This window comes from Pipistrellus hanaki, assembly GCF_964339955.1.
Source record: "Pipistrellus hanaki genome assembly, chromosome: 16".
Taxonomy (NCBI): Eukaryota; Metazoa; Chordata; class Mammalia; order Chiroptera; family Vespertilionidae; genus Pipistrellus; species Pipistrellus hanaki.
Window position 1 is genome coordinate 8872908 of NC_140518.1, and position 21540 is coordinate 8894447.

Below are 21540 nucleotides of genomic sequence, written 5' to 3' on the forward strand. Positions count from 1 at the left end.
CCTGGGCATGCGCACTGGCTCCAGGAATCCAACCATGACCTCCTGGTTCATAGGTCGATGCTCAACCACTGAGCCACACCGGCCAGGCTATCCTCATGCTTCTAATTTCTGTTCACTCAACCTGCAAATGTTGGCTATTTGCGTTTGCATCCCAGTCCACAGCCGTGACTAGAACAGAGTTAGGGGCTCATGTCACAGAGCCTGTGACTCAGATTCTTGGGTTAAGTCCCATTCGACCCCTAGGCATTCCTTGCCCCCTCCTCCCTGCAGCCCTCTAACCTTCTGGCTTCTCCCAAAGCTACTGCTCTTGAGGCGCTAACACCCTTAAAGCAATAGGAATGGGGATCCAGTCCCCAGATGGTAGACATCCCACTTTCTCTCCAGGCTCCCTGTAACCCCACCCCACCCTGACCTGAACACACCTGCATTCCCAGAAGCAAAGACCCTCCATCTGCCTGTGGCTTGTCGGCGTGAAAATGAACAGTCATGGCCCCGAAGGTGAGGTTCAATGGTTGAGCATTGGACCCATAAACCAAGAGTTTACAGGTTGGAATCCCAGTAGGAGCACATGCCTGGGTTGTGGGCTCCATCTCCAGTGGGGGACATGCAGGAGGCAGCCAATCAATGTCCCAATCTCTCTATCCATCTCCCTTTCTAAAATCAATATAAACATTCCAAACATTAACAGTAATGCAGTTGTGTTGGCAGCACAGCCTTTCTGACTTCCCATCCTGCCCAGGTTTCTGCTTCTGACTCTGGGCACTCGCTGTCTTCCTTCCAGATGACTTTCTACTTGCATTCCTCTGGTTCCAGCCCTTTCCACTTCCTGCCTGCCAGGCGCTTTCCTCCCTTCCTCCCGAACAGGGCTCAGGTCTGATGTTGACATAACTGCCCAGTGTTATCTCAAAATGAACAATGCTGCCCACCACGCATCCCACACAAACTGGATCTGCCCAGGACTTGGGCCATTCCTGCTCTTCTCCCTTATTCCCTCAAAGGGATAGACATATTTTGACACGAGGGTCCATCTCCCATTCCTGCCACTCCTATTCTCATGCCTCACTGATAGTTGACAATCTATTTTGTACATGGAACAGCCTCATTAGTCCCCAATTTTATCATAACTCACATTTATTTACTGAGCATCTACTATATTCAGGGCGCTTTATCCACATGCCTTTCATTCTCATCTGCATGCAGCTAAGTAGTTATTATGATTCCCATTGTACAGATGGGGAGTTCTCCCAAGCATCAAAGAAGTTAAAGGGCCTGGCCAAGATTACACAGCTGTTAAGAGACCGAGAAGGAAATCAAGTTCAGATTTCTGACGCCTATGCACTGCCTACTACTCCACCCAGCCTCGCTGTGGCATCGGTGATGGCTCTGGGAGTCTGGCTCCCCTTGATCCTGAAGGTGGAGGGGACAGCGTTCTTAAGCTGATCCTGAGATCAAAGCTGTCTGGAATTGTTGGGACAAGTCACAGCTACATCTGTGGTGCCTTCCAAAGCTCAGCTGTCTTCCTTGGAGATTGCACTGTGAGAATATCTAAGCTGGACTACCCATCACCATTGTCTAGCGCAAGCCCTCATTTCACTATTAGGGAAATCACCCCAGAACAGAGAGGCAAGTTACTCGACGTCACACAGCACCCTAAAAGCGAAACAGGGACCAGAGCCCCATTCTCCTACTTCCTGGTCTCCTGGTTGCTCAGTCTTCTCTCCTCCCCACACCCCTCGCCAAGCTGCATTAGGAGGACTGCAAGCTGGTGACCTTGCACACCAACCCATTTCTCCTTTCCTTTCTTCTTCCCACCACTGTCCCAGGCTCCTGGGACACTGACTGAGTCCAGAGCTGGGGCTACGTGGTATCTTTTCGTTCATCCATTGTTCGTTCAGCAAACACTTACCGAGGGTCTACCTAGGGCCACGCACTGGGCTGGACATCAGTTCTGCCATAAATCCAATCATCGCTGACATCCACATCCATCTCAGTCTGAAAGGTGAACCTCGCTGGGGACAGTGCATCTGTATGTTGGGGGGGAGGGGGTAACCTACACATGTGTGTGAGCACATGACACCTGTGTGCATTTATCTTGCCGTGTGTGCCTTTGGATGTGGGTTGTCTGTCCTCTTCTCTATGACAAAGGGGAGCTCCCCACAGGACAGGCACCGTGATTTCCCCCTGCTACCCTTGCGGGTATTTGTCATGCATGGACTTCTGAGGCTGTGGGGGTTTGTCATGCCCACCTTTTCTATCGGAATGACACCCCCTGTCATCGGTTAACTGGCGAATCCATCCACTTCTCCCTCAGATCTCAGCCCAGCCCTCCAAAGACCCCCAAAGGAATGCTCTTTGGTTCTCCACACGGAGCCCTTCAAGATCTCTCTCTTCCCTTCCCCTCCCCAATTCCGAGAAAAATCAAGACTTCCAAACCCTTCTGGATGCTCCCCATGTGAGTGGAGACCTCCATCCCCTGACCTGGACAGGGAGCCTCTTACCAGTCCATGGAGCCCGGAGCTGGCAGCGGTGGTGAGGGGCAAGTGGGGGTGCTGGCAGAGCCAGGCTTTATAAAGGAGGCGACAGTCAGAGCAGAGGGGGAGGTGAGAGGTGTGGGCAGGGGTGCTGCCAAGTCCTCACGGCCTCCAAAGCTTTTAGGATAATCCAGGAAACAGTGGCCCCCGGCTCTCCTGGGGGAGTGGTGGGGGGGAGATCTGAGCCTCTGAGGTGTGCCAGGAAAGGAGGATTTCTGCTCTCAGAGGCAGCTGGGGGTGGGGGTGGGAGAGTGAGACTTCCTCTCCTCTCCAGGGGCTGGATGGGCAGTGGGAGGGGGACAGAGTGGCTCTTGCAGGATGGAGGGAGTGAGAGCACCACCAGGGGAGAGAGCTGGGGTGGCTGGAACTCTCCAAATTCCTTCCCCCTCCTTCAGTGGGTTCCCCCATGGACTGGGTGGGAAAGAAAGAAGTATACCACTGTTATGGCCTGGGACACACACGCACACGCACGCACACGCGCACACACACACACACACACACACACGCACACACTAAATCAGTCCCTCCCTGCAGACTCCCCATCAGGAATGCTGGCTACTCCAGCAGGTCTCCCCTACTTCTGCTGGAGGTTCCTTCCTCCTCCTCCATTTTCTTCATCCCCTACCCGACTTAGACCTCCAGGACGATCCACTGTGACCACCTTTAGGATCTGGGACCTCTCGTTGTCAAATCGGGGACCTCTCCCCGATTTAGGGTAAGGCCAGGCAGCTTGGGATAAACAAGAGGCCACCTAAGACCAGAGGCAGAGCCCAGCCAAGCGCTTCTATGGACAGTTCAGGGCTCCTGGGGCCCCGGGAGAGTGACGAGGTTGGGAACAGGCCTGGAGAGGGAGAAGGGGGCTGGAGGTGACTTTCGGGGGAGCCCCCACAGCCCCAACTATTTACGTGAACTTCACGTTAGGGTAGCTGTCAGCTCAGGCATGTTGGCTAGCAGGAGCGCGTGCTGGAGCAGAGAAGGACCACAGGCCGGGAAGGAGAGAGGAATAAGAATAAGACCAGCCCGCCACAGCTCTCTGAAGCTGGGAATTCTGACCCACGTAGGAGCGTGGCCCGGAGACTTTTCATGTGCTCATGTCCCATCCTCCGCTGTAGCTCAACGCCCTTGACACTGAGAACAGAAGCTGCTGTGCACCCCCCTCTGCACACACCCAGAACCCGGTGACCCAAGGCTTGTGTGCCACCTCCTCCCCCTCCCCGAGTCCCCCACAGGGTGAGTCAGACAGTCTTTGCCCTGAACTTTGTCCTGCTCCTCCCCCTCCACCCCCAGGAACCTCTAGACTGGGGGATTCCCAGTCCCCTCATTAGCTTTTCAGTAATTATCCCGTAGAGGCCTCGACAGGTCCTTCCTCTACCCATCTCAGAGATGAGAACACTGAGGCGCTTCAGAAAGGGAAGCTCTGCAGAGAGCCACCCATCAGGCAGGAGAGAGTACAGCGGTGGTGGGGGGGAGCTTAGGAGGCAGAGCTGCACCCCTCCCTTCAATCCTCAACACAATTAGGAGGACAGGGCCAGCACAGCCCCCCGCCCCCTCCCGGGCACCCAGGCGGCAGGACTGAGGCAGCTCCAGGGAGGGGCTTCCCTGTCCTCCCTCCCTTCCAGCCCAGAGAGCCGGAGTGAGGGGGGAAACAAGCAGCGGAGACCACACAGGTGGAGTAAATAATGTTAATACGGGAGCATTATCACCAGGGCATTTCCTCATGGATAAATGTCTCAAATACCAAAGGATGCCTCCAAATTACAGTTAATTACAGAGTTGATTTGCATAAATTATAAGGTGAGCATACAAATTCTTTCAATCGGTTCCATATGCTTAGGTAGCAGGTCCAGTTCAAAAGATGGGAGAACCTTGGGGTGAGGGGAGTTGGGGGGGCGGGGGGAGGGAAAGACAGCTCTCGGGCTGGCCCTGCTAGCCCACACCCCTTTCCCAGCTTCGGAGCAGGGGAGGGTAGATAGAGACCTGAGTGGTTTGGGGGAGGGGAGTTACAAACAGAACCCAGACCCTATTTGGCAGGAGACCCCCTTCCCCCCTCCCTTTGTACCTCAGAACGACGTGCTTCCCTGCAGCCAATGACAAGGCAGGAACGCTGAGGGTGGGTGTACCGGAGGGTGGGACTCTGGGGGGGGTGAGGACCCCGAGGGGTTAATGATGGATTCAAGCCCCTCTCTCTTGCGCTCAGCTCTCCCTGGATCCACACGCCCTCCTCCCCCATGCCAGGCTCGCTCCAGAGCCAACCCTCCGATCCCAAGTTTGATGTTGCCGCTGCCGGCACCATCCAGGTGGCTCCTCAGGGGCTCAGACTCCCAGACTTTTGTCTCCAGTGCCTGGGCCCATTTCCTCTGCCCTCGCCTCCCAGTCTCCCACCTCCTCTCGCTGCTAAGACTCTGCTTCCTTCTCCAGCTCTCTAATTTGCCCCTCCCTCCCAGCCCCCATCCTTACCCAGAGGTCTCCTACTCTTCTCTCCATCTTTCTCCTCCTTCCCAGCCTCCCTCCCCCAGAGATCCCAGGTCCCCCCTACACTCAGCTGTCTACTTTTAAAAAAATATTTTTTTTATTGACTTCAGAGAGGAAGGGAGAGGGAGAGAGAGTTAGCAACATCAATGATGAGAGAATCATTGACAAGCTGTCTCCTGCACGCCCCACACTGGGGATGGAGCACACAACCCCGGCATGTGCCCTGACCTGGAATGGAACCGTGACCTCCTGGTTCCTAGGTCGACGCTCAACCACTGAGCTACGCTGGCCAGGCTGCATATATATGTTCTATTGTTTAAATATCTTCTCCGAAGACAGAAGCTACTGGATTAGCTTGGGATAAAGACTGGACTAAGGTCCTCAGGTGCATGAGGGAGGGTGAGAACTTACCTTTGTCTTCAAATCCAAAAGTCATGGGGGAGGGTGTGAAAAAGAGCCTACAATGGTCCCTGGTAGTACTTGGCAAGTGCTGAATAGTTGTTGGGTGGATGAATGAATTGGGAATGGCAACTGGCCCATGAAAACCCTAGAGAAGTGCCAACGTGGTACCAGGAATTCCTTCTCATTTGGACTGTATCTCAGATCTCCTATAAGCTCTCTGCCCCTCTGGGCCCAGGCACCTACACTGTCCTACAGACCAGCAACAGATGGGTCATCCCAAGATGCCACTCCATCTTGGGACTCTCCACGTCAGACACATCCATTGGCTCCCAGGGGTAACCATGGCATTCAAGGCCCTCCTACTTGGCCTCCATCACCTTGGCAACCTTCATCTCCCTTGGTCCTTGTGCAAACCTCCCGGGCCGGGCCAGCCCGCCGGACTCCATGTCCATCAAACATGCCCAGCCTCCCTCCTTTTCCTCCGACTGTTCCCACCCTGCCACCCCCTCTCTGCCTCAGAAAGGCTTTCCGTCTCTCAGACTCCCATCCTGCAAGCCTGCTCCTCCATGACGTCCTCACTGGCTGGCTCCTCCGAACCTCCTCCGTGCTGACCGCCACAGGCCCCGTTTCCATGGCGTTGCTGTCTGATGTCCCGGCCAGGGGGTCGGCGGGCTCCTGAGGGCACGGACTGTGTCTTTTTCATTCCACGCAGTCCTCAGCCCAGGGCCTTTTGGGAGAAGGCGGCAGGTAAGCCACAGCTGAGCAAATTAGAAAACTGCTTCCCTGAAATCAAAGCTTCCATCATCTCTTAGCTGAGGTGGGTAGCAGCGAGGGCAGAAGCATGGGCCAGGTGGGAGACACAACAGAAGCCTTGATTCCCAAAGACCCACGGAGGAAATGTGCCCAGCTTCCCTGCCATCCCTGCTCTGCCCACCCATCCCCTATCCATCCTGCCATCCCCTCTCTGCCCACCCATCCCCTAACCATCCTGCCATCCCCTCTCTGCCCACCCATCCCCTATCCATCCTGCCATCCCCTCTCTGCCCACCCATCCCCTATCCATCCTGCCATCCCCTCTCTGCCCACCCATCCCCTATCCATCCTGCCATCCCCTCTCTGCCCACCCATCCCCTATCCATTCCTGCCATCCCCTCTCTGCCCACCCATCCCCTAACCATCCTGCCATCCCCTCTCTGCCCACCCATCCCCTATCCATCCTGCCATCCCCTCTCTGCCCACCCATCCCCTATCCATCCTGCCATCCCCTCTCTGCCCACCCATCCCCTATCCATCCTGCCATCCCCTCTCTGCCCACCCATCCCCTATCCATCCTGCCATCCCCTCTCTGCCCACCCATCCCCTATCCATCCTGCCATCCCCTCTCTGCCCACCCATCCCCTATCCATCCTCCCCCCCCCCCACACACACACACACGCACACTGGCCCTGGTTGTGGGATGGGTGGGCAGAGAAGGGATGGCTGGGACGAGCAGGGCTGGGGTGAGAGCCGGGGGAGGCCGGAGCCCTCTGCCCTGTGAGCCTGTTGGGTACAATGAGTGGGAGGTTTGGAACAAAAGGAGCAGGGGCTGGTCACACAGGCGTCATGGAGAGAAGCAGAGGAAGAAAAGGCAGAATTCATTTGGTCTCTCTGGGCAGTGAAAACTCTTCTCACCAGGGTTGCAGCATCCCGATCATGCCCTGCCTCGGCTCAAAAGCATCTGCTAGCTCCCCATTACCAACAGGAAAAAAAACACCATCCTCTTTAGGCCGGAATCGAGGCTTTGTATCCCGCCTGGGCTCAGCTACCTGTCCAGCCGCCTCCCTCACACTCTCCAGTCCCAGCCACAGGGGATCCCGCCCCATCCTTCCTGTTCATACGTTTCACGCTCCGTCCTGTTCCTGGTCTGAAATGCTCCTCCTGTTTCTCTGCCCGTGAGCTCCTATCCATCCTGTGAAGCCCAACTCATGCGTCTCCCTCCTCCGTTAAGCCTTCTCCAGCTCTCAAAGGCACCCTTTTCTGTGTTCCCGTAGTCCTAGCATACAAAGGGCGTAACACTGTCTGAGTGGCATGGCTCAGTGGTTGAGCATCGACCTAGCAACCAGGTGGTCACGGTTCGATTCCCAGTCAGGGCACATGCCCGGGTTGTGGGCTCCATCCCCAGTGTGGGGCGTGCAGGAGGCAGCTGATCCATGATCCTCTCTCATCATTGATGTGTGTGTGTCTCCCTCTTTTCTTTCCTCTCTGAAATCAATTAAAAAAAAAAAAAAAAACACTGTCTGATGGGTAATATGATTAGTTTTGTGTGTGTGTGTGTGTGAGATCATGAGCTTCTTGAAAGATTGGCATTTTCTCTGTTCACCTTTTTTTTTTTTTTTTTTAAATCTTTATCTCTGTTCCTCTTTGTATGCCCCCAGCATCTGGAATAGGAACAAGTGCTGAGTGTGCAGTACATACACGCTGCACTGGATGGAACTGTGCCCTTGGCAGAGGAAAAGGGGCTGCCGGGGGCTGGCTCACAGGAGGCGGATTCTCTACAAACCCCTTTGTCACGCCGTCCACATGGGCTCCCGATGCTGCGCCAGAAGCAGGACCCAGCCTTCCTCTCTCCCCCACCGCGCCCAGCACCTTGTCAGGAGCCCATGATCAGGTAGGGAGATGAGGCTCCCTGAGAGGCCCAGCATCCCGAGTCCTGTCCAGCTGGGCACTGCCACCAACCCACAGCCAGGGTCCCCCAGAAACCCCCCAGCTTGATCCCACAAAAGGGGGACTAGAGAATGGGGGGGGGGGTTGGGTACCATGGCTTGGCAGGCAAAATTAGGTGGGTAAGGGGGGAGGCGGGCAGTGCCCTGGAAAGGGGGCCGGTCTCATTGTTGTGGTCTGTCTGGGAGATTCCTCCCCTTTTTAATTTGCTTCCTGATTGAGGGGTTGGCTCTGCCGGCCCAGCTCCCCCGTCATTATCTGCTGCCGGTGGCTCAGGTGCTGGCGAGCCTGGTGTGGCCCCTGGGTTATTACCTGGAGCTCCGGGGGTGGCAGAGGCTGCCCCTCTGGACGGGGCGGGGGCCTGTCTGGAATTTGCCCCGATCCTGCCACCCACGGGGGCAGCCACGATGCCTAGCATGGCGGACACAGGCACAAGGTGGGGGGCGGGGGCTGCTCCGATGGGAGACAGCTGGGCCCGGGGGGGACTCCCACATATAGCAGCTTCATGTGTAAAGTGGCCATACTGTTGGGTCGGGAACGTAAGACAGGTCACCCAACGCTGGAGCCATTTCCCAAAGGCTAGTGACAGGTATTGAAGTTAGCTGAAACCGGTTTGGCTCAGTGGATAGAGCATCGGCCTGCAGACTGAAGGGTCCCAGGTTCGATTCCGGTCAAGGGCATGTACCTTGATTGTGGGCACATCCCCAGTGTGGGGGTGGGTGCAGGAGGCAGCTGGTGGATGTTTCTCTCTCATCGATGTTTCTGGCTCTCTCTTCCTCTCCCTTCCTGTCTGTTTAAAAAATCAATAAAATATATATATTTTAAAAAGGTATTGAAGTTAGACATCAAGAAGGACTTCCCAGCCAAGTTGGGAACCAGAAAGGGAGAGAGCAGTGCAGCCTGGAGATTCCCACCCAGAGGCCTCCGCTCTGCAGCGTTAGAACACCAGAAGCCATTCAGGGAAAGGCATGTCACTGATCCAGGAACCCGCGATGGCCAGAACCCGGACTCTAGGAGTTTGCTGTGGTGTGGGGCAGGGGCCCGGGCTCCTCACTCAGTGCCCGGGGGCATTCGACCTCAGACCTCTGCCCAGTGCCCTCGAGCACAGCCGAGGCACCGAGAGCTCAGGGTACCGAGTCTCCAAAGTTCCTGCCCTTTGCCTGCCCCGATCCGGCCTGTGGACTTCAAGGACCAGAGATAATATCAAGACAAACAGGAAGTGCCCAATTAGAGACATGAAGTTTGTTGTTTTAGAGGGCGCCCCGCGCCAAGCAGCGGTGCCAGGTTGGCAGCCCTGGAGCCTGGCGGCTGCTGCTCCCCATGCAGCCAGCTGCCCCTTCTCACCCTCGCCCGGGGCCATGGCAGGAGGGCGCTCAAGAGAGGAAGGGGGAGAGGATGGGGCTGATAGAAACAGGGTTAAACAAGAGGTTCTTTTTCTTTCAGCAGCTGAACTTCTGTCACGCCACCTTTCATGCAGACTGGGTATTTAGTTGCTTATTCAGCAAATATGTGTAAGTGCCCACTCTGCGCCAGGCCTGTGCCAGGCACAGCCGCTCCTGCCGGCAGCTCACACAGCACTCACGAGAATGTAAGCCGCACAGAGCCAGGAATTTCTGTGCATCGCTCCACTCCCAGTCTTGGAACGGTGCCCGACACTCTATAAAGGTTTTATAAGTTTGGGAAATGGGTGAATGGAAAGATGGAGAGAGAGTGGGAAGGAAAAGAGGAAGGGAGGAAGGGAGGGCGAGGAGGAGGGCGGAGCCCTTAGAATGGACATAGGAAGGTCCCATGATTTTTCAGTCCAATGGGCTTCTTTTTTTTCTTTAATCCTCACTCAAGAATTCCTCCCCCAGCACTGATTTTTAAAGAGTAAAATGAGGGAGGGAGAAAGAGAGAAACATTGATGTGAGAGACACTTCCATTGGTTGCCTCCTGCACATTCCCCGGCTGGGGCTGGGAATCAAACCTGCAACCAAGGTACATGCCCCTGACTGGGAATCAAAACCGTGACCCTTAGGTTCTTGGGTCAACGCTCTAAGCACTGAGAAAATCGACCAGGATGCCACGGATTTCTTTCTTTCTTTTTTAAAAACATTTTTATTGATTTTAGAGAGGAAGAGACAGGGAGAGAGAGAAACATCAATGATGAGAGAGAATCATTGATCAGCTGCCTCCTGCACGTCCCCTGCTGGGGATCAAGCCTGCAACCCAGGCATGTGCCCTTGACCGGAATCGAACCCAGGACCTTTCAGTCCACAAGCTGACTGCTCTATCCACTGAGCCAAACCAGCTAGGGCTCCACTGGATTTCTTAATAAGACCATTGATGATCCACAGGTGCTGTCTCCCCCATCCTGTCCACCCCAAACGAATCTTAGTCTTGATACCAACAGGTGGTAATGGTTCCTTTTCTTGCCTCGATGCCACCATGGTGGTCGGCTCCCAGGATGCTATAAGAGAGGGTGAAGGAAGAGGGCTGGTCCGGACACAGGGGCAGTCCATGCAGGACAGCCCACGAGGTCATGACAGGTGGCTCCTGGGCCTCAAAGTGCTCCCAAGGCTGAGCGCTCTCCTGGGCCTGCGAGCTGCCCTCTGCCCCCGCCCTCCTCCTCCCTCCCCCATGGTGCCAGGTAAGGCTTAGGGCATGGCAGAGGTTGAACTGAGAGCCACCCCACCTTGTTCCTGTGGCTCCATCTCCCTATCCACGCCCAAGAGGTGAGATCCTGGGGCAGTTGGCATCTGACAGCCTGGCATCGACTCATGCCAGCAGCTTGGAAGCTGCAGTAATTAGAAGGGAAGAGGGAGAGAGGGGGAGAGCAGGAGAGGGAAGGCAAGCTCAGGAGAGAAACCTTCTCCTGCCTGCCGCAGGGCAAACTACTTCAAACGAATTCGTTTCACTCTTGTGAAACTGAAGACAATTTCCTTTTCTGTCATAAAACAAATTATTGCTCATCAGGATGCTGGGCTCAGGGCTCCTCTCTCCCTCTCCGTCTCTCTCCGAGGGTTTGCTCTGGCTCCTGGGCCGGTCCCGGGTGGGCAGGGAGGTGGGGGGTGGTCAAGGGAGGAGGCCAGGGGGGGGGGTGGCGGGGAGATTCATGGGGAGACACTCCAAGGAAGGGTGGGGAAGAAGGTGGGGAGGGATTAACGTTCCCCTCAGGAGGGAAGCAGCACTGTAACCCCCTCTTCAACCTGCTCCATCGACCAGAGAGAGAGTCCATGACCGAGCCACTGGCCCTGGCCTCTGGGAAGGTCATCTCGTCCATCCTCTGCCTCAGAGAGGCCCCGCCTCCCCCTCAGGCACCTGTTCGAGGGGTGGAGGGAAAGGAACAGGAAAGGGAGGCCCAGAGAAGTGGAGGAACTTGCCAGGGATCACTCAGCAAATTAATGAATGAATGGCAGATCCAGGATTAGAACCCAGTGGCTGCTCTTCCAGGCCAAGACTGGAGGATGCCTGGGGGCTTTGTCAGCACCTTTGGTGACTGGATGGCTGCAGTGAGTCCAGGGGCATCGAGCTACTGCTGTGAGGCATGTGGCTCCAGAAAGAGGAGGCGATGGAGCGGGTTCCCTCCGCCCTCAGCAACTGGCCACCAAAGCTGGCCGCCCCCTCGCCTGCCCTGTGGGAGGGGCTGTCAGCTCTCCCAGCTTTTGCTTCATTAAACCTTCCGGGGACCCTCTAGCCCAGGGGTTCTTCCTCATGATGCGGTTGAGAACCGCTAGCAGGGTTGCCTAGACCATTGGACAACACAGATATTTACATTACGATTCATAACAGTAGCAAAATTACAGTAATGAAATAGCAACAAAAATAATTTTATGGTTGGGGGTCACCACAACATGAGGAACGGTATTAAAGGGTCGCGGCATTAGGCTGAGAACCACTGCTCTAGCCAGATCCATCAGAAGAGCCATCAAAACTCTTCCTCTTCTCTCCCCAACTCCTCCCCACTAAACTTTCTCAACTCTTCCTTTCTCTTCTCTGCCCGGCTTCCTGGGCCAGAGCTCAGGGGAGACAACGTTCTGGTTTATTCTTCAGCTTTTGACAGATCTTTCTCATCACCATTTCCGACAATCGCCCTTGTCCCCTCTGTTCTCAAGGACTTTTCTTGAGAGTTGGGAAAGCATGAGGGTTCCTATTCCTGGGGTGTCTCTTTCTTTCTTTCTTTCTTTCTTTCTTTCTTTCTTTCTTTCTTTCTTTCATATATTTTATTGATTTTATTTTTTTAAATATATTTTATTGATTTTGTACAGAGAGGAAGGGAGAGAGATAGAGAGTTAGAAACATCGGTGAGAGAGAGTCATCGATCAGCTGCCTCTTGCACACGCCCCACTGGGGATATGCCCGCAACCAAGGACATACCCTTGACCGGAATCGAACCCGGGACCCTTCAGTCCCCAAGCCGACGCTCTATCCATTGAGCCAAACCGGCATCGGCATATATTTTATTGATATTACACAGAGAGGAATTGAGAGGGATAGAGAGCTAGAAACATCGATGAGAGAGAAACATCGACCAGCCGCCTCTTTCACACGCCCCACTGGGGATGTGCCCGCAACCAATGCACATGCCCTTGACCGGAATCGAACCTGGGACCCTTCAATCCGCAGACCGACGCTCCATCCATTGAACCAAACCGGTTTCGGCTCTTTCTTTCTTTTTTAAAATAATAATTCTATTGATTTTTTTAGGGAGAGAGAAGCATCGATTGGCTACCTCCTGCAGGCCTCCCACCTGGGATGGAGCCTGCAACCTGGGCATGTGCTCTGACCAGGAATCAAACCAGCAACCTTTCAGTGCAGGGGACAATGCCCGACTCACTGAGCCACACCAGTCAGGGCTGCCTGGGTTGTTTCTAATTGGGGTGGAGGGAGATCCAGGTCCCATCTCAGGGAACGCCTGGCTGATCCAAACAAGACCCAACCCCCACAGCAGGAGACACCCTGGCAGACTGGCTGAAAGCATGGGAGTGGGCATCAGGCCTGGGGAGGTGGGGTAGGGCAGGAAGGAAAAGCAAGGCCAGGAGAGGGCTTCCTGGGCGCGTGTGTGTAAGGGGGGGGGGGGGGGAGATGTGAGAAGGTGTTTGGAGTAGAAAATCCAAGCCACAAAATTCTTGGAGAGGAGGAGGCAGATCAGCCCAAGCTGGGGAGGAGAAGGACGGGAGCCCAGACACAGGGTCAGGAGGGCAGCTGGGAGGGTGCAGGCGGGCAGTCATTGCCAGTGATGTGGAAACCCGGTTCTAAGCCAGGTGAATGGAGAAATATTTGGGGATTGGCTGCCAAACTGGAGCAGCCAAACTTCTGTGGGGAACAAAGGGTTGAGGATGGCGTCCGAGGGCGGAAGGGAGGCTGGAGAAGTCACCCTGCCCACCTCCCACCTCCCACCCCCCCTGCACCCTGTTCCTTTCCCTCCCGCCCCCTGACCAGCACTCACGCTCCCAGGGAAAGTGGGGCCCCAGCTCCCCACTGGGTAACACCCCTAAAAGCTCTCCCTTGTGTCCGACCACAATGTCCCTGGTGGCAGGTGGTGGCTTGGCTAAGAGAAGAGCAAGGAGGGAGACTGCAAGCAGCTGTCCCCCAAGCCCCCGCCCCCGAAAGCGGTCTCCCTGTGGCTGGGAGGGAGACAGGGAGGAGGAGGTGAGCAGAGGGCAGGGCCGGGAGAGGATCGTGTCCGGGCGAAGACTCTGGCTCACCCGACACGCCACGCTGCGACTCTGAGAGCCCACAGTGGGAACGGCCGGGCTGGCAGGAACAAAGGATGGAAGGGAGGTGTGCGGTGGCTGGGGCGTGCACACCCACCGCTGACGTCCTGCAGGGGCCGATGACCTCAGCTGGGCCATCAGACACCCCCTTACCGCCCACCCCGCCGCCCCGTCTCAGGGAGCTGCTCCAGGGGGGTCCCCTGCTCCCAGCCCTGAGCAGGGCCTGAGAACACGAGGGAAGCTGGTTAGACTCTGGAAGGACCTGCCGTCAGGGTGAGCGTGGGGAATTCCCTTTCCTGAGAGGGACTCGTCAGAGGAGGGGACGTGGGGAGGTAAAGGGAAATGACGAGGCTCGGAAGGAGAGTGAAGGAGAAACCTCGATGTCAGCGCTTCCTTTCTTGAGGATCCCGGATTTCCACGGTCAATGGCTCGTGTCTATGTAAGGTCATGTGACAATGGGAGGGCAGAGCCTCGGTTGGCCTGGAATATAGAGGATTTTGGCTAGACACCAGCAGAACGTTCTTGCTTTGGGGTGGGTGGCAGAACCATGAAGGAGCTGAGTGCAGAACCCCTGGACTCACACCTTCCACTCATGGGCAAATCACCACCCTGGGTGGGACCCGCCCACTGCCAGCACCTTCCCAGTTCCCTTGAACCGGGAGGGGGCGGAGGACTGTAGGGAGGTAGCCGCCTCAGCTGGCTCTGTCTGGGAAAGGAGTGGCCCTTACACTTTCTTCCCTCCCAGGTCAAGGGCCTTGGTTGGGGACTTTATTTGCTCTTGGAAAGAGCTCACTGCTGCCCGGCCAGTGTGGCTCAATGGTGGAACATCGACCTATGAATCAGGAGGTCACAGTTCAGTTCCTGGCCAGGGCACAGCCCAGGGCTGCAGGCTTGATCCCCAGTGTGGAGCTTGCAAGAGGCAGCCAATCAATGTTTCTCTCTCATCATTGATGGTTCTCTCTCCCTCTCCCTTCCTCTCTGAAACCAACAACAAAAAATATATATATTTATATAAAAAAAAAGAGCTCACAACCACTGGAGGCCGTAAATAGACCCTTAGACACAGTCATGTGCCTGCCCCACCCTCACCCCCAGACACAGATGGATACAGCTCTTCCTGCTCAGAGTTTCACATGCAGTCACACATGATCCTCTGCCACATCACACACACACACACACACACACACACACACACTTTCAGTCCACACACCCTCATGGGTCATCCCTCACTGCGAGGCTCACTCAGACCTGGACTCAGGCAGACGCTGCGGAGTCACCCCGCCCCTCCTACGCCCACGGTAACCACTGGTGTGCACACCCACACACACGTACCCCTCTCGGTGTGTCACTGAGGTGCACACGGTCACACACACACTCACGCTGACTCAGAGACCCCCCCACTCTCCAGAGGAGCCCTTCAGTCATGTGCCTCCATCCCATAGGACAGCTTATGGCGTAGAGAGCACCTGCCCTGCTCTGAGCTCTGAGCGCCGGGCTGCGGACAGATTCAACACGGCACCAAGGAATCGGATTGCAAGGCGGTAGGAGACTCAGACTCCTACGCAGCGTCACAAAGCAGAGCATCAGGAGCTGGGAGGAGAGTGAACTTGGTGTCCCTGTGGAGACCTACCCAGGCTTGGGTTCTCTCCCAGCCCCCATGAGCCCCTGCGAAAGGCTAAGGGCGTTAGATGCATCGACTCGCCTGTGCTTCCCAGCCGCTCTACGGGGTGGGTGCTAGCATCCCCGTTTTATAGGAGAGAAAACTGAGGCTCAAATAAGTGGGAAGCAAAGTCATGCAGCTAATAAAATACCGAAACAGGATTCCAGCACAGAGCTGCCAGGCACCCGTGGCTTCCATTAAACTGCCTCCATCACTGAATTGAACTTTCACATTCGTGAGCCCTCGTCTACTCCCCAGTGCCTCTCAGCAACCCTCCCGATGCCACCCAGACCCTCATGGACACCCACAGGCCGCCTCCCAGCCCCTTGCTGTCCGCACCTCCCTCCCGGGAGCCAGGCCACTTGTCCCTGGAGGAGCCATAATTGTCAGGTGCCGCCAGAGCTTTAAAACTGGCAGGAGGGCGGGAGGAGATGGGTTCCCGAGGCTGGGGGCTTGGGAGCTGGGACCGGAGGAGAGGGAGGGGGCTGGCTCCAGTGCCCTCTCCCCCGCTCTGCAGGTGTAATTAGCCCTGGCAGATGAAAGGGCGTCTTTGAAAGCGGGTGAGATCCTTGTCTGTCAGCAGGGCGCTCTGGGTGGCATCGGCAGCTTATCCTGAAACCACACACGGCACCAGAGCCGGGCTGTCTGGGCGCTGCCCGGGAGGGGGGTGGGCAGACCCTGGGGCCTGGGCCCTGGATGCCCCACTCCCCAATATCTGAGGCCTGGGCTGCCTGCCTCTTTGGACAGGACAAGCTTCTCAGAACAAAAGCCCCCCCAGAGCCTGGCAGTGCCAAACCCAATAGGCTGATGCCCATCCCTAGTGCCCGAGGGACAGGGTGCTCCCTCCCCTCCCCCACCACGCTGTACAGGAGGCCAAGGACAATGGCCCTGGGCAGTCCTTTCATCCTGAGATCTCAAAGCGCCATCTAAGGCACCCCGCCCAGGCTGGGGACTTCTCTGGAGTCCCTTCGGAGGGGTGTGGCCGGGGACCAGTGGTTCCCAGATGCCAGCGTGGATAGGAGCCCCGAGAGGTCTTCAGAGGCCTCACCCTGCTTGGACCCTGGGCGTCCACAGCACCAGCCAAGGGGGGGGGGGTGCTCTGAGAGGGATCTCTGCGAGCCTGAGCGTGAGACCCAAAGCGGGAGAACCTCTGCTACACCCCACTCCTCCCCCGACAGCCGGGTTCGACCTCAAGCAAAGGATGGGTGTCATAAGCATGGGATGCGGGAAAGGGGCCAGATACAATACTACACAGGATGTGACTGCGTTTAAAAGGAGGAACAAACAGGTGAGAAAACATCGACGCCCTTTGAAGTCAGAACAGAGATTCCGTTACCCTTGGGTGTGGAGTGGGGAGGGGTTAGTAACCTGAAGGGGGCCCATCCAGGGCTCTGGGGGCAGGGTTATGTTCTGATTCTTTTTTTTTTTTTTTTAATACATTTTATTGAGTTTTTACAGAGAGGAAGGGAGAGGGATAGAGAGCTAGAAACATCGATGAGAGAGAAACATCGACCAGCTACCTCTTGCACACCCCCTACTGGGGATGTGCCCGCAACCAAAGTACATGCCCTTGACCGGAATCAAACCTGGGACCTTTCAGTCTGCAGGCCGACGCTCTATCCACTGAGCCAAACCGGTTTCGGCATGTGTGTCCACTTGGTGCAAATGCATTCCGTTTTCCACTTGTTGTTTACTTGTGTCCTGTGCTCATGACACTTCCCTATAGGCAGGTCCTGGTTCATAAGCATTTACATTGAAGTATTTTGACAGCTCAGGCCCGATCTCTGCTTTATGATTCCGTGAAGGGGCTCCCCATGTGTCTCTTTCGTCAGCTGGGAGAGCACAGGGGTCACTCCGGAAGGAAGGCCAGGGGAGGGCAGATTCTGGAGAATTTAGCTGTGTTTGTGTGTGGTGGGAGGGAGGAATAGGAAGCCATGCAGAGTTGACACGTTGGTACACTGGGATCCCGCACCCAGGTCCCTGCCACCGCCATCATCCTCAACACAAATAGACTAATGGGTCCTCCTCTGCTGAAGCCAATGGGCGCCTTGATGCCAAAGGAACCGATGACATGGCCAGATCCCCGCTCTCCTCCTCTATCTGCTCCTGAAATCCTTCCCAGTCAGGTCCCACCTGCTCTGCCCCCGCCCCTCAGGGTCAGCTCTGGCCTTTCATCTCCTCCTCTGCTGCAGGGCCTGGCCGAGTGGCTGGGCAGAGGGAGAGGGATGTTTGTGGAGGAGCCTCGGGTCCCCACCTCATCAAATGACAGCCTTGCTCCTCTGTCCTTCCGCCGCCCTGAAAGGGCAGGAGCCTTTGCTTTCCCTGCTGGCAGGGAGGGAGAGGGCTTTAAGGGGACCTTCGGGACAATTCCCGGCGGCTGGGTGGCCAGAGGAGTCCTCCGGAGGAGGGAGGAGAGAACAGGGGGGTGATGGGGAGTTCTCTGAAGACCGACCTGCCTCGAGACTGGGGGAGACGTGAGCTCCCCTTCCAGGACCCTAAGCTGGCCGAGTTCCCCTCCTACCCAATGAAGGAGCTTTCTCCCAAATTCCCATTCTCTGGATGAGAAGAGATCCTGCAGGTCCGGGTTTCCCAGCTGGTACCCCAGAACTCACAGCCATCCCAGACACTGAAACACTGCCGCCGGTGACCTGTGACCTCAGGGTGGATCCACTTCCTGCTCTGAACTCAGTGGGGATCTGGTCTCCCCTGGTTACATAGATGGAGCTAGCGCTCACCTTCCCTTGTTTTCTGGCAAAACCCAGGACCCACCCCCTGCACACATCCTGCCGAAGGAGCAGCCCTAAAACATCCTGAGAAGAGGAAGTTGTACTTTTCTGGTCTTCCTTCCAACAGGCAGAGTCCATAACCTCAAGTATTCCCAGGACCATTTGCTCCATAACTGTGTCAGAAGCACCCAGAACAGTGTCTGGCACACAGTAGGGTCTTTGTTGGTGATGAATGGTTCTTATGTTTGGAAAGGTCTCTTCTCTGGAAGCCCACCTGACAGCCCTCTTGTTGCCGTTTAAGTTTTCAGTTGTTCCGGTCTCAGAAGAGAGGGGTCATCCTATATAGTGGATGAAGCACCTACTATGTGCAAACCTCGGTGACCCGGGACTGTCTCCCCATCACCTGAGTCTTGGCTCAGCCCAATGCCTCTTGCTGTCCCTCTCTATCCCAATGCCCGCCTTCCTTTCACGTCATCCACGGTCTACTCTCCAAGGGTCACACACGATTGAACAAAACTCCTGCTTCTAGTTCTAATCTCGTCTCCGTCTGAGAGGCAGACGTGACGAGCTCTCCGTTCCCCTGTCGCTGTGTGCGCCCGAGGCTCTCTGCCCGGCCTTCTGCGGCTCCTCTGTGTCTGTTTCTCAGCTGCAGTCTATGAATGCCTCAGGAACGCACTCTCCCGCGTCCTCTCTTCCTCCTTCCCTTCCCAACCAATAGATAAGCTGGCGATTGAGAAATAGGAAAAGCGGTGTGCATGTGGAGGGGGGTGGGGAGGGAGGAGGAGGGGAAATAGAAGCCTGAGTGGAGTGCTTTCTCCCAGGGACCAGGGCTGCAGGTCGCTCAGCCCTGGCTGGGAGGGGACGAGTCCGGACAGGTGCCTCCGTCCAGCTGTTGCGCAAGGCGCGGCGCGTGCCCAGGGCCCCGGCCCGGCCTGGCTCCCTGGCTCCCGGGGGGAGGAGGACCAGGCAGGGGAGGAGGACCGGGCGGGGATGCATCCAGACCAGGAACGCCCGGTCCCGGAGGCAGGCCCGCCGGGCTCCAGGGAAGGGGGGGCGGCAGAGGGGCTGTTTGCCAGGAAGGCTGGCTGGGCCGGGGAAGGGGTCCCTGCGCCCGGGCGGGGGAGCGGCCGGCGGGTGAGTAAGGCCGGCGGACGGAGGCTCGGCGGCGGGATGGGTGGATGGGTGGATGGGTGGATGGGGAGGGTAATTACGCGGGAGGCTCTCGCCACAGCACGTCCCCACAAATGAGAGGCCCCGGGCCCCAGACACCACACAACAAAGCAGGAGGCAATTATTTGGCTCCAGTGGGAGGGGACAGCCCTCCGCCGGCCCACTGCCGCCCGGCCCGGCCCCTGCAGAGGGCCAGGCGGGCAGGGGTGCGGGGACCGAGCTCACCGCCCCCCACCCCCGGGCAGGGGAGGGCCCGGGGGACTCCTGCTGGGCTCCCCGCTGGGGGCGGCTGAGCAGCGGGGGGCCTCCGCCAGCCTGGAGCCTGGAGCCCGGAGCCTCCCACAGGCCTCAGGGAGCCCTCCCCCCGCCCCCCGCCCCGGGCACCCCGAGCGGCGGGGAGGCGATCAGGAGGGGGGGGGCAGGAAGGCCCTTGGTTGGCCCTGGGGGAGCCAGTCGCCCACATCTGAACCCCCACCCGCCCCCGCCCCCCTTCCCCAGCGTGGCCACACAACTGGCACCGGGCGGCACTCAGACAGGTGGGGAAACCACAGAGGAGGGAGCGGGAGCCAGGGAGATTCCAGAGCGAGCGGCCAGGCCCGGCGTTCACACCATGGCTATGCAAATTACATGCAAAGTAGCCCCCCCCCCCCGCCCCAATCCTCAGACTGGCCCTTTGGGAAGTTTTGCGCGCACGATCCGCTGGGGGTACCCCGGCCCCTGCCCTCCTTCCTCTGCGCCTCAGCCGCCCCTGCGGGACCTTCCTGCAAAGGACTTCCCCTCCTGAGATGAAAGAGCCCAAAGTACAGATGGGGAAAGAGAGGCCGAGAGTCAGGTACTTTCCCCTGTTCCAACAGCCTCCTGGGAGCGCCCTCCCCCCTCCCCCAGCCCTCTGATAACAGCCCCGGATTGTCAGCTCGCCAGGGGGGAGGGCGAGAGGAGCCTGCCCATCTGGGCTCTGGTCCCAGCTCTGCCTGGAAGGCGCGGGTCATCCTGGTCCAGTCATTGCTCCTCTCAGCCGCTCCCCTGCCTGTCAGAGGACACCCCTGAACCAGGAGTCTCCCCGGTACCTGGGCCGGCCCTGCTGCTGTCCAGAGGCCGCTGTGCCAACTGTCCCCTCCTCATCGCCACCAGCTCACCCCCTCACTGCCCCAGGCCAGCGGAGGGGGAACCCCTAACCCCTCTCTCTCTCCATCTTCAAAACCTCTCTCCAATCCACTGCAGGAAGCCCCCCTGCGGAGCCTGCGGAGCTGATGGCTGCTGTGTGCTGGGGTCCCCCCCAAAGGCTCAGTGTGTACAGTAACCCGTTGGGCCCCCACTGGAGGCTAGAGGCGGGGTCCCCGTCATCAGACTGCAGGCTTCCCAAGGCCTGGCCGTGTCCCTGGGGCAGAGCGCTCCCCCAGGGGGGCCCTGTGCTCCCCGTCAGGTCAGGACTTCTCTCTGAGGTGGAGGGCGCTGCCTCTCTGACCGCCCAGGCCTGCGTTCGGCAGGAAACGCTCCCCCTGCCCCAGGGGAGCAGCCCAGCAGCCTGCCCCTCCTGTGCCCACTGGCCCCCGTCTCCGCTGCCCCTTCCACCCCAGGGATGGCCAGGGCGGCAGCTTCTGCCATCTCCCGCTCCTGCCCGGGGTGACTGTGCCTCTTCCTTCCTCGGAAAACGCTGGCCTGGCCTCTGTCTCCTCCTCCTCTTCCTCCTCCTCCTCTCCCAAACCTCCGGCCTCCATCACCTCGGATCGCCATCCCCAGGTCGGTGCACTCATGGATCTGGCTCCCAGGCTCCTGCTGCCCCCGGGGATCCTGGGGCCCGGTTTGACTGCCCTTCCTCGGAGCTGTCCTGGCCAGCCCAGCACACCGGGGCCTGCAGTGCTGGGCTTCTACAGTCCCAGGCGGCCTTCTGTACTCGGAGCTGGGAATGCCATCAGACTGTGCCTGTGGGGAGGAGGGGGTGATCTCCCTGTGGCTGCAGGCACCTTCCTGAGCCTCTCTCCTCCACATCCTCTCTAGCCTTCACCTCAGGCAGGCTCCTCACCGCGGAGCCCCACCGCTTTCCACTCATTCGCACACCGCACTGTGGTCCAGCCCAGGCCATGCCGTGCAAACCCGTGCACAGAGGCAGCCACACGGGATGGCCCCGGCCCCAGGAGGGGACGCCACGCCTGCAGGAGCTCAGCTCTCTTTCCAGAGGCGCT